This window comes from Cucurbita moschata, unplaced genomic scaffold (assembly GCF_002738365.1).
Source record: "Cucurbita moschata cultivar Rifu unplaced genomic scaffold, Cmos_1.0 Cmo_Scf00094, whole genome shotgun sequence".
NCBI lineage: Eukaryota > Viridiplantae > Streptophyta > Magnoliopsida > Cucurbitales > Cucurbitaceae > Cucurbita > Cucurbita moschata.
The window spans coordinates 71,722-83,798 of record NW_019268610.1 but is presented as its reverse complement, the minus strand read 5'-3'; the positions used below and the strand labels follow the sequence as shown (position 1 = coordinate 83,798).

At 36.1% G+C, this 12,077-nt stretch overlaps 1 non-coding gene across 1 annotated transcript; it reads left to right on the top strand.

Annotated features, from left to right (window-relative positions):
- Window positions 1-10,890: 10,890 nt before the first annotated feature.
- Window positions 10,891-10,962, top strand: TRNAE-UUC. Its single transcript has one exon. It is a non-coding gene; the product is annotated as a tRNA-Glu (tRNA).
- The last annotated feature ends 1,115 nt before the right edge of the window (window positions 10,963-12,077 follow it).

Genomic DNA, 12,077 nt, shown 5'->3' with positions numbered 1-12,077 from the left:
CCTTGTAAAAATTTATTTTGGAATGGTTTTCCTATTTTATGCAGATTCCACAAGAAGAGAGATCCTATCACGAGTCAAACTCAAGTTATTGGATTCAAAGTTCTAGAGCTATTTTATCTAACTCGTTGTGATCTTGAGCACCTTTAGAATTGTTGAGAAGTAACCCTTTAGTGTTGATTGAAGCTCTTGGAGAACATGTAATTTTATATATTTCTTATAGTTAATTTATATATTGTTGTATATTACAAACAAATTGAAATAATACTTTACATCCTAGTCTTTCTTTCTTCCATGCAAAACTTAACATGAAAACTATATTATTTCAATATTCACTCGAGAAACCAGGGGTGAAAACTATATTATTTCAAACCCTCCATTACTGCTTCTACTTTGCGTGAAAATGCTTCCACTAAATTATGTTACTAACTAGTTGGTTCGGTTCGGTTCAATTCTTGGTCGACTAGATTGAATCGACCTAGCTCAATTAAACTCTTGATAATATAAAAATAATAAGTTTCTTAAATTACGATAACTTAAAAGTTTAACCCCTAATTTTTTTTAGAATGTTTAGCTTTGTGTCTAGTTGATCTCTAAATGCTTAGAAGTATCCAATAAGACTTCTATTTAAGGAACTTTTCTCTATAAAAGATGTAAGACTTGTTTATTATTAAGGAATTTCAAATGAGTGATTTGATATATCACAGAGGACAAAATATTTATTTGTTTCAAATATCTTAGGTTGACCATTCTTTTTTGTCAAGTATTTTGAATATTATGATTGTGAATTACTAATGGCATTAGATTGAATCTCATTAATAACAATATCCCAAAACTCAGGTAAAGATGACATCAAAATTAATACTTTAATTTCATCTTAAAAATTTATTTTCACTAGACTCAGTAGGCTGATAATCATAATAGTCACCCGTGCACAAATATTTACAACCTTAAAAGGTAAAACTATAAGGAGTATAAGAGAAAAGTGGTTAAAATAGTTTCAAAATATAGAAAAAAAAAATAGTAGGAATTGGTCAAAGTCAATATCTATAGATCACTTATGGCACAACACAGATGAGGGTAATATTTTTTTTCTCTACTATATTAGGCCCTTTGGGTTATTGGCTTTACAAAATGGAAACATGAAGTTTTCTATGTTTGAAATAAATTTGGTTGATTGTTTTCTGGTTAGCATTGGTACAATCAAAACTTATTTATTTCTTTGAAATGTTTGAGTTTACAATTTACATGTTGTCATTTTTCTACTTTGTCGAATTTAGAAATGAAGCAAAATTAGTCCGAGGGTTTTAGGCAGATTGTTATAATTCTAATTGGCAAATTTAGGAAAACTACATGAAATTACGAATATATCAATGTAGGATTTTTTAATTTACCTATTTTTAAAATGTTAAATTATGTGAAATTACTGACAAAGAAGAATATTTTAGAAAGCTCTTCCTTTTTATTTAAGATTTTGATATTTAAGAAAAGAGAAAATGAATAAAAATGGGAGACATTTTATAGATTTAGGAGGAGTAAATGAAAACAAAAAGGGAGTCATGACCCATTTTCGGTGGGTTCTCGAAGCACGGATTGCAAGTTAAAAGAGGTTGAAAACAAAGTAAAATGTTTTCTCGAAATAAGTAGCGTAAGAGAAAATGAATAAAAATGGGAGACATTTTATAAATTTAGGAGGAATAAGTGAAAACAAAAAGGGAGTCATGACCCATTTTCGATGGGTTCTCGAAGCACGGATTGCAAGTTAAAAGAGGTTGAAAACAAAATAAATGTTTTCTCGAAATAAGTAGCGTAAGATGATTTCTTGGTTCTTGACCGTCTAAGTACATGGTTCTATGTGGGTGGGAGTAAATCACCAGATTCGAATAGGTGACCTCTTGATCTGCAGTCAAATTCTCTACCACTGAGCTATGGACCCATTTTGCATGATTTCAACCTTAGTGATCCCTTAGACATAGTGTAAAAAGTGTAAAAAGTGTCTGTCCAAAATAAAAGGGCCCAACCAAGTTCAAACGGGTGACTGGTAAAATTCTCTACCACTGAGCCATGGATCCATTTTGTAGGATTTTAACCTTAGTGACCTCTTTGACATAGTGTCGGTCCAAAAAGTGTAACAAATTTCTATCCTAGATAGAAGGGCCCAACTAGGTTCGAATTGATGACCTCTTGATCTGCAATCAAATGCTCTAACATTGAACTATGGTCCCATTTTGTATGATCTCAACCTTAGTGACCCCTTCTACAGATTATCGGTCCAAAAGTGACCCTACCAAATCAGCTATGGACCAATTTTGTATAAATTGGTGGATTACCTATCGAGAATTAAACACAGGTCGTTAGATTCAAAGTCGAAAGTGCTAACCACTACACCATAGAACCACTCGTTAAACTTTATTTTGGCAGCGATTTTGATAAGCACCAACAACATTGGATTTTGCAAAGCTAGAGGTCGTAGTATCCTTACATACTTTCACAAGGTGTTTTCAACTTCTTTTATAGGTAATTGAACTTTTGAGTCCATGCAAATGATTGGTTGGATTAGTATCAGTTTGAGTTTGAGAAGACAGAGGAGAGAAGAGAGACTTTGTTAGAAACTCTCCCATAGGTAATCTCCCAAGGTGTTTTCAACTTCTTTTATAGGTAGAATTTTAAAATCAAACCACAACAAAATTTACTTCTATCTAGCAAAATTATTTTTTGTTTGAAACAAGATTATTCCCTTCTTTTTCTAAAACTAAATTTGACTCTAGATTTTAATAGTTTTGTTAATTAAATTTTCTTTAAAATTTTTGTACAAAGAGTACAATGGAAATAATATATATATTTTTTTTACTATTTTGTAATTTGTATGGTATTATTCGAGGCTTTTGTATGAAATATGATAATTGATTCTCTGTCCTCTTTGACAATTTTAGATACCTTCATATCTGATATTTGATGTGTCACGTTTCATTATGAGATCTGCTCTTGGGTCAATAAGACTTAAGCAGAGAGTTTATTTGACTAATGATTTTTTTTTTTTTTTGGTTGTAGAGATATCCCTTACAAATCAAGACTTTGTATTATTATGAAGACACTCATCAAGACATTTGTAAATGTGCCTGATATCTTGAAGGATATAAGACACGTAATTGAGAGAATCTAAAATTTTTTTGAAGTTGGCTTTTCTAGGATAAGGTCATCACCAAAGTTTGAGACAAAGACCATTGGATGGGTTTTAATAAGGTTCAAATAAATTTAAAATCCAAAAGAACGGATCTGAGTTTGATATTATTTGATTTTGGGTATGGACACAACTAGCTGATTTCTTTTGATTACATTAATGAATGTATGTAGATGTTTAAAGTGTTGATCTTAATGGTTTTAGAAAATATCAACACATCATCAATATAAACTATCGAAATTTTTTGAAAGGATTGAAATTATCATTCATAATCTTCTGAAATTCAGATGGAGCGTTTTTTAGCCTAAATGGCATGACGTTCCTCTCATATTTTCTAAATTGGACATTAAATGCTATTTTATATTTGTCCTTTTAAGAAATTAGAATTTTTCGAAATCCTAATTTCATGTCGAATTTTATAAAAACATTTGACTCTAAATTCTTTTTATCAAATCATTTTTGTTTTGGATTGGATATCTTATTTATTCTAAAACCTTATTCAAAGGTTGGTAGTTAATTACCGGTATCAGAATTTGTGGTTTCTTTTCACCATGTTGTTAACCTAAAATGTCAGACATGGCCACATGCTCTTTGAAGACCTTATAAGCTTCCTCGACAAAATATCACCTAAAATGTCACCGTATTTAGTGTTTGTTGCTTTTTGACTTAACCCTAGAGTTCTATTTATGGTGAACTTGTGATAATTTTTGTCAAATTATATATTTGAATACCTAATACATTAAGATATAATATCTTATTTAAATAATATTAAAATGTGGTAGAATATCATAATATATGTTTTGATATTATACTTCAAGACTATAGGAACTTGCTCAGAGGACCTGAGAGTTACGTTGGCCCACAATGCATCTCATGGACGATGCAAAACTATGGTGGCGCTTGAAGGTGAATTGTGTAATAGCCGAAAAATAAATAAAAAAATAAACAAATAAAAAAAACTTTATAAAAAAAATAGTTAAAATAATAATAATAATAAATAAATTAATTAATTAAAATTAGAATTAAAAAGAAAAAAAAAATCATTCCCCACCTCTCTCCACTAACCCTTTGTCCCTTCCCACAATTATCTCTCCTCTACCCATCCCACCTGCCAAAAAAAAAGAAAGAAAAACATTCAGATCTAAGAAGGAGTACAATGGCTATTGCATATTTAGAGATTTTTGTCAGTAAAATCCTATCTCAAATTTTCTTTTATCTTTAGAGTTATGGTGATAAGAAATTAATTTAGGATCAAATCTTCTTTCCTGTAATAATCAGATTTCATATACAATTATTAGATTTTTGTTAGCATTTTAATTATACGAAATAAGGTTATAAGTTAGATTCAATAAAAGTTTAGGTGGCAAATCTATAAACTAAAAGATAGTAGCCCTGTACTTAAAATTGGCCAGTAATATCTGTTTACACAATTGAAAAACCTATTTAGAATGAAAAAGATTAGAGAGAGAGGGAGGGAAATTAAGGAAGGATTTGTTAAACAGTATTTAACAATAAAATGAAATATCGGCAGTGAGCTCCTTCCAATTTTGTGTAACAGAAAACATAGAATTTTCATCAGAGGGCAGTGAGCTTCTTTAAATTTTATCCAACAGAAAATATCAGAATTTTAAGATGGCCAATATAAATTAGAGTAATAATTTTATAGAGATAAAACTTGAAACTGATGTCATGAGCTCATATAGGTTGACTCGGATTTCAAAGGACGGAATCGAACTTTCATTAAAGATATATTTGTGACGACGACTTAAGCTATCCAGGTAAGTGACCTTACTATCGGTATGGTTATATTTGATGTTGACACGTGCTTTGTGGTTCTGTACGTGTCATATATATTGATATGTGTGAATTGTCTGTGGATCGATATGCTTCCTATACGTTATGTTATGTTATAATATGTGGTTTGTATGATAATAATTATGGTACGATGTGCTCAAGAATATGTTTGAGATAGGGTACGAGAGGGATGCACAAAATGAAATGTAACGATAGGAGTAAGATACGTTCATGAAACGTTTGAATTAGGTTACATACCGGAGTGCTATGGATAGGAGAGATTGATGAAAGAATACGGTTAGGTTATGGGTAGAAAGGGATAGGTTTGTGATAGATTGATAGAACGATAGCGTTAGGGTACATTCTTGTGACGATATGACTAAGGTACGTCGCGTAATGATATGTCTATGATAGATATAAGAACGTTAAGACTATGGTAAGTTAGAGAACGATATGACTATGAAGTGTTTACGATATGACTTGGTTATGATAAGATAATTTGTATGCTAGATTCTTATGCTTAAGTACGAAATCATGTGAACGTGAATGTATGTTATTTATGCTGCTTAGTTGATGTGATATGAATGCATGTGACGATGTGTGGCCCTTATACGATTATGGCTTGTTGTAGGAGTATTTGAATGTAAGTGAATGAATTGTATGACATGAAATACGGTAAATTGCATGATACATAATCCCGCTAGGAATATGTATGATATGTAACGAAATGAGAATGAAAATGACATGTAAGCATGAAAATGTGACACAGGGTTATGTTCATTAAATGATGACTGTAGGACTAGTGGGACCTCATGCATATTGTGTGATCATGCATTTGGGGGGATACCCCTATCCCATCACAAGGGTACGGACGCGTATATCCAAATGGCAGGACAACGATCGTTATGCCCTGCATAGCGCTGCCATGACGGTTTTAGTTTTAACGGGTCCCGGTGGGCCCCAAGAGCATGCCCACCGGCTAGGGACAGTGGCCCAGCGGTGTGCGAACTAGCTGGTGAGCCCATACTCGCACGTATGGGCTGTGTGTAGAGTATATGGTACACGTCCACGATTACCTGTTAAGATTACACCGTAGGGAAAACGAAACGAAACGAAATGAAACGAAACGAAAGATAGGTCCCATCATTTTATTGCATGTAATTGTTGCATTTAACCCCCAATAGTGGGGTCACTTACTGAGTATTTCTTTAAATACTCAAGCCATGTGCTACTACATTTTTCAGGTTAAGGCAAGGCATTCCTGTACGGCTGACGATGGCATCGCAACTCGATATCATGGCACATGCATAGGATAGTGGTATTTATTTTCTTAGACTTAGGATAGAATAGGATGTTTTAAACTTAAACGCTTATTTATTTTATTTCGGGTCTTTTGTTGTGTCGTTTTAAAGATGTTTTCAAAACACGTAAGTCTATGACTGTGTTTTAAGTTAAAGGTTATGTTTTATGGAATTTAAATGAAGTCTTCCGCATTCAATGTTTATGGTACGTATATAGTAGCGACCTTAAATTAAGTAGAAAATTTTGGGTCGTTACAAATTGTATAAAAAACTAGTCATTCACCATAAACTCATGGGAAGACTGTTGATGGAATCGATGCAATCGACGCTCCTCTGGATGGGTTGCCAATCAAAGACCTGACGTTTAATGTTGACTCTATTGAAGAAAGAGCCACACGATCGAACAGCTCGAAACGTCGCGGTAACTCTGAGAACTCTATCACACATAAAAAAACGTGTCGAAGAGTTAGACATTACACAGAAGATCTAGCTTTCATTGAGGAGACCCGAGTTTGATTCTTGACAATGAAATTTTATTTTCTTATTTCTTTTATTTTATAGTTTCATCTTTTATCACCAATTAGATTTAAACTTTACCTAGGTTTGAGAAGCACTATAATGGATGAGTTCAATAGTATCTTAAATTCAAAATACTTTTATGAACTTAGTTTGAGAGGCACTATAATGGTCAAGTTCAATAGTATCTTAGATTAAAAAGACTTTTATGAACTTTGAACCTTTAATAGTGTTATGTCATAGATATTTGGTTCAATTTCAACGAGTGAGGTTGAGGTCATTCAAATGGTTAATGTGATAATTCGGTCATTTTCAAGGTCTCTTTTGTGGAACGTCATCATGGTTGAGATGACTGAGATGAGCACCAGAGTGAGTTTGACAAGGAGGGTCGTAGAGAACCACATCCCAAGCCAAGCTCATGTTGAGCTTAACAAACTGAAAATCCAAAAACACAAACCCTTAAATGGGAACCAAGATGCTAAGGAATTAAAAAAAACTTTATTTTTGACGTAGAACAATACTTGAAGGTTACAGGAACTTGCTCATAGGACCTAAGAGTTACGTTGGCCATAATGCATCTCATGAACAGTGGCGCTCGAAGGTGGATGATATAAAAAATGGGTCATGCACCATAAACTCATGGGAAGACCGTTGATGGAATCGATGCAATCGACGCTCCCCTTGATGGGTTGCCAATTAAAGACCTGACGTTTGATGTTGACTCTTTTGAAGAAAAAGCCACACGATCAAACACCTCGAAATGTCGTGGTAGCTCTAAGAACTCTATCATATGACCTGAGAGTTGAGGGCTACAAGAACTTTCTCATACGACCTGAGAGTTACGTTAGCCACAATGCATCTCATGGACGATGCAAAACTATGGTAGTGCTCGAAGGTGAATGGTATAAAAAATGGGTCATGCACCATAAACTCATGGGAAGATCGTTGATGGAATCGATGCAATCGACGCTCCCCTGGATGGGTTACTAGTCAAAGACCTAACATTTGATATTGACTCTTTTGAAGAAAGAGCCACACAATCGAACAGCTCGAAACGTTGCGGTAGCCCTGAGAACTCTAACACACACAGGGAAGGATTGTTAGGTTATGGAGCCTGATGCTTATTTATAGCTTGGTCAACGGTTATATCCGATAAAGCTATATTTGGTAAAACTATATATAGTAAAGCTATATATGGTAAAGCTATATCTGGTAAAGCTATATATGGAAAATAGCTATATATAGTAGATGGCTAAATCTACTAAAGCTATATATAGTAAACTAAACCATATATATATCTCGTCCGGTAGAGCTTTGAAAATGTACTTTTCTATTCTCTGTACTCTCTCTTGTTGTACATACTTGAAGTCATCAATAAAAAAAAATCATTTTAGCCAGAGTTCTCCTTGCAATTTTCTCTATCCTATTCTTTGTGTTCATCTAGATCGAGTGTGTGCGTTGTTGTGCGATCCAAACAACTAGTATAAGAGCTAACGACTGGTATCGATCCCAACAACTAGTATCAGAGCCAGGCAAAAGTCACCACGATCTGTGAAGATGAAAAGTTCAAAGATTGGAACTGAGAAGTTCGATGGATCCTATTTCGGTTTCTGGAAGATGCAGATTGAAGATTATCTGTACCAGAAAGATCTTCACAAACCTCTGTTGGGGGTGAAGCCGGATACCATGACCACGGAACAGTGGAAGCTCAAGGATCGACAAGCCATGGGGCTGATCTAGTTGACGCTATCCAGAAACGTGGCGTTAAACATTATCAAGGAGAAGACAATGTCAGGTCTGTTGAAGACGCTGTCGAATATGTATGAAAAACCGTCGGCTATGAACAAGGTGTCTTTGATGTGGAGATTATTATGAGTCCTTGTGAGAACTGCGTTACGAGCAAATAGAAACGAGTTAGCTTCACAAAGACTGTTAGAGAATTGAAGAAAAGTACCGGAAGCGTCACTGAAACTCCAGAGGGGGTTGCGTCGGCCGGAAGCGTCGCTGAAACACCATAGGGGGTTGCGTCGGCTGGAAGTGTCATTGAAACTCCAGAGGAAGTTGCATCGGCCGGAAGCGTCGCTGAAACACCAGAGGGGGTTGCGTCGGCCGGAAGCGTTGCTGAAACTCCAGAGAGGGTTGCGTCTGCTGGAAGCGTCGCTAAAACTCTAAAGGGGGTTGCATCGGCCGGAAGCGTTGCTGAAACTCCAGAGGGGGTTGCATCGGCCAGAAGCGTCACTGAAACTTTAGAGGGAGTTGCGTCGGTCGAAAGTGTCGCTGAAACTCCAGAGGGGGTTGCGTCGGCCGGAAGCGTCGCTGAAACTTCAGAGGGAGTTGCGTCGGCCGGAAGCGTCACTGAAACTCTAGAGGGGGTTGCGTCGGCCGAAAGCGTCGCAGAAACTCCTGAGGAAGTTGCATCGGCCAGAAGTGTCGCTAAAACTCTAGAGGGGGTTGCGTCGGCCGGAAGCATCGCTGAAACACCAGAGGTGAAGCAAGTGGGAGTTGAGATTTAGTTGCTGGAAAAATTCACATAGTGATGTTGCAGCGGATACTCAAGAAACTCCTGAGACTCTTGCTGAGAAACCAGAGGAGAAGCAAGTGGGAGTTGAGCTTGAGTTGCAAGGAAACTCACCTAGTGATGTTGTAGCGGATACTCAAGAAACTCCTGAGACTCTTGCTGAGAAACCAGAGGAGAAGCAAGGGGGAGTTGAGCTTGAGTTGCAAGGAAACTCACCTAGTGATGTTGCAGCGGATACTCAAGAAACTCCTAAGACTCTTTCTGAGAAACTAGAGGTGAAGCAAGTGGGAGTTGAGGTTGAGTTGCTGAAAAATTCACATAGTGATGTTGCAGCGGATACTCAAGAAACTCCTGAGACTCTTGCTGAGAAACTAGAGGCAAAGCAAGTGGGAGTTGAGGTTGAGTTGCGGAGATACTCACCAAGTGATCTTGTAACAGATACTCAACAAACTCCTGAGGTTGTTGCAGAGGAATCAGCAGTGGAGCAAGTGACACCTGAACTGGTGTTGAGAAGATCATCCTGTACTATCAGAGTACCAGATATGCATGTACCTTCATTACACTATCTGTTGCTGATGAAAGGGAACCACAACCCTTTGATGAGGCCCTACAATTGGAGAATACAACCAAGTGGGAGCAAGCCATGGATGATGAGACGTCTAGGCTTAAAAAATGCATTGTACTGAGGCTGAGTACGTGGCAATAGTTGAAGCTGGAAAGAAGACGATATGGATGACTGACTATCTAGAAGAATGGGCAAGAAGTAGCACGAAGATATTCTTTACAGAGATAGTCAGAGTGTCAAACAGTTGGTGAAGGAACCCGGTCTATCATTTTCAAGAGAAAACACAGAAGACGATACCATTTCACTTGCAGGTTAGTGAAAGATGGTGATGTGTTTGGAGAAGATAGAGGGTGCAAAGAATCCAGCAAACATGTTGACAAAATGTGTTGATGTTGGAATATTGAGGTTGTGCAAAACCTCAATTGGTATGGTGCAGTGAAGATGCTCATGGTCGTTTTCTTGGTTGACTAGATCAGTCTCCAAGTGGGAGAATTATTAGGTTATGGAGCCTGATGCTTATTTATAGCTTGGTCAACGGTTATATCTGGTAAAGCTATATTTGGTAAAGCTATATATAGTAAAGCTATATATAGTAAAGCTATATATGGTAAAGCTATATCCGGTAAAGCTATATATGGTAAATAGCTATATATAGTAGATGGCTAAATCTGGTAAAGCTATATATAGTAAACTAAACCATATATATATCTCGTCCGGTAGAGCTTTGAAAATGTACTTTTCTACTCTCTGTACTCTCTCTTGTTTTACATACCTGAAGTCATCAATAAAAAAAAAATCATTTTAGCCAGAGTTCTCCTTGCAATTTTCTCTATCCTGTTCTTTGTGTTCATCTAGATCGAGTGTGTGCATTGTTGTGCGATCCTAACAACTGGTATCAGAGCTAATGACTGGTATCGATCCCAACAAAAATGTGTCGAAGAGTTAGACATTAAGTAAAAGATCATGCTAAAACTCTTCAGCGATCTGACAAAAGACTTCAGGACATCTACATCAAAAATCCATTGTCGTCCAGCGGTCAGGATATCTGGCTTTCACCCAGGAGACTCGGGTTCGATTCCCGGCAATGGAATATTATTTTCTTATTTCATTTTATTTTACAGTTTCTATCTTAGACTAAAAAGACTTTTATGAACTTCGTACCTTTGTTAGAGTTATGTTATAGATATTTTGTTCCATTTCAAATGGTTAATGCAATAATCCAATCATTTTCGAGGTATCTCTTGTTGAACGACATCATGGTTGAGATGAGCAGGTGATTTAAATGGTTAATGCGATAATCCAGTCATTTTCGAGGTCTCTCTTGTTGAACGACGTCATGGTTGAGATGAGCACTCGAGTGAGTTTGACAAGTTGGGCGGTAGAGAACCACACCTCAAGCCAAGTTCATGTGGGCTTAACAAACTTAAAATCCAAGAACACAACCCCTTAAATGGAAACCGGGATGCTAAGGAATTAAAAAGCTTTATTTTTGACGTAGAACATTACTTGAAGGTTACTGGAACTTGCTCATAGGACCTAAGAGTTACGTTGGTCGCAATGCATCTCATGGATGATGCAAAGCTATGGTGGCGCTCGAAGGTGAATGGTATAAAAAATGGGCATGCACCATAAACTCATGGGAAGACTGTTGATGAAATCGATGCAATCGACGCTCCTCTTGATGGGTTGCCAATCAAAGACCTGATGTTTGATGTTGACCTTTTGAAGAAAGAGCCACACGATCGAACAGCTCAAAACGTCGTGGTAATTCTAAGAATTCTATCACACACATGAAAGGACGTGTCGAAGAGTTAGACATTACCCAAAACATCATAGAAAAACTCTTGAGTGATTAGACAAAAGACTTTAGGACAACTACACCAAAAATTCATTGTCCAACCGTTTGGATATTTGGCTTTCACCTAGGAGATTCTGGTTTGATTCTCTAAAATTGAATATTATTTTCTTATTTTTTATTTATTTTATAATTTCATGTTTTGTCACCAATTATATTTAAACTTTACCTCATTTTGAGAGGCACTTTAATAGTCAAGTTCAATAGTATCTTAGATTAAAGACTTTTATGAACATCGTACCTATGTTAGTGTTATGTTATAGATATTTTTTTCAATTTCAACAAGTGGGGTTGAGGTGATTCAAATGGTTAATGCGATAATTCGGCTATTTTCGAGGTCTCTCTTGTTG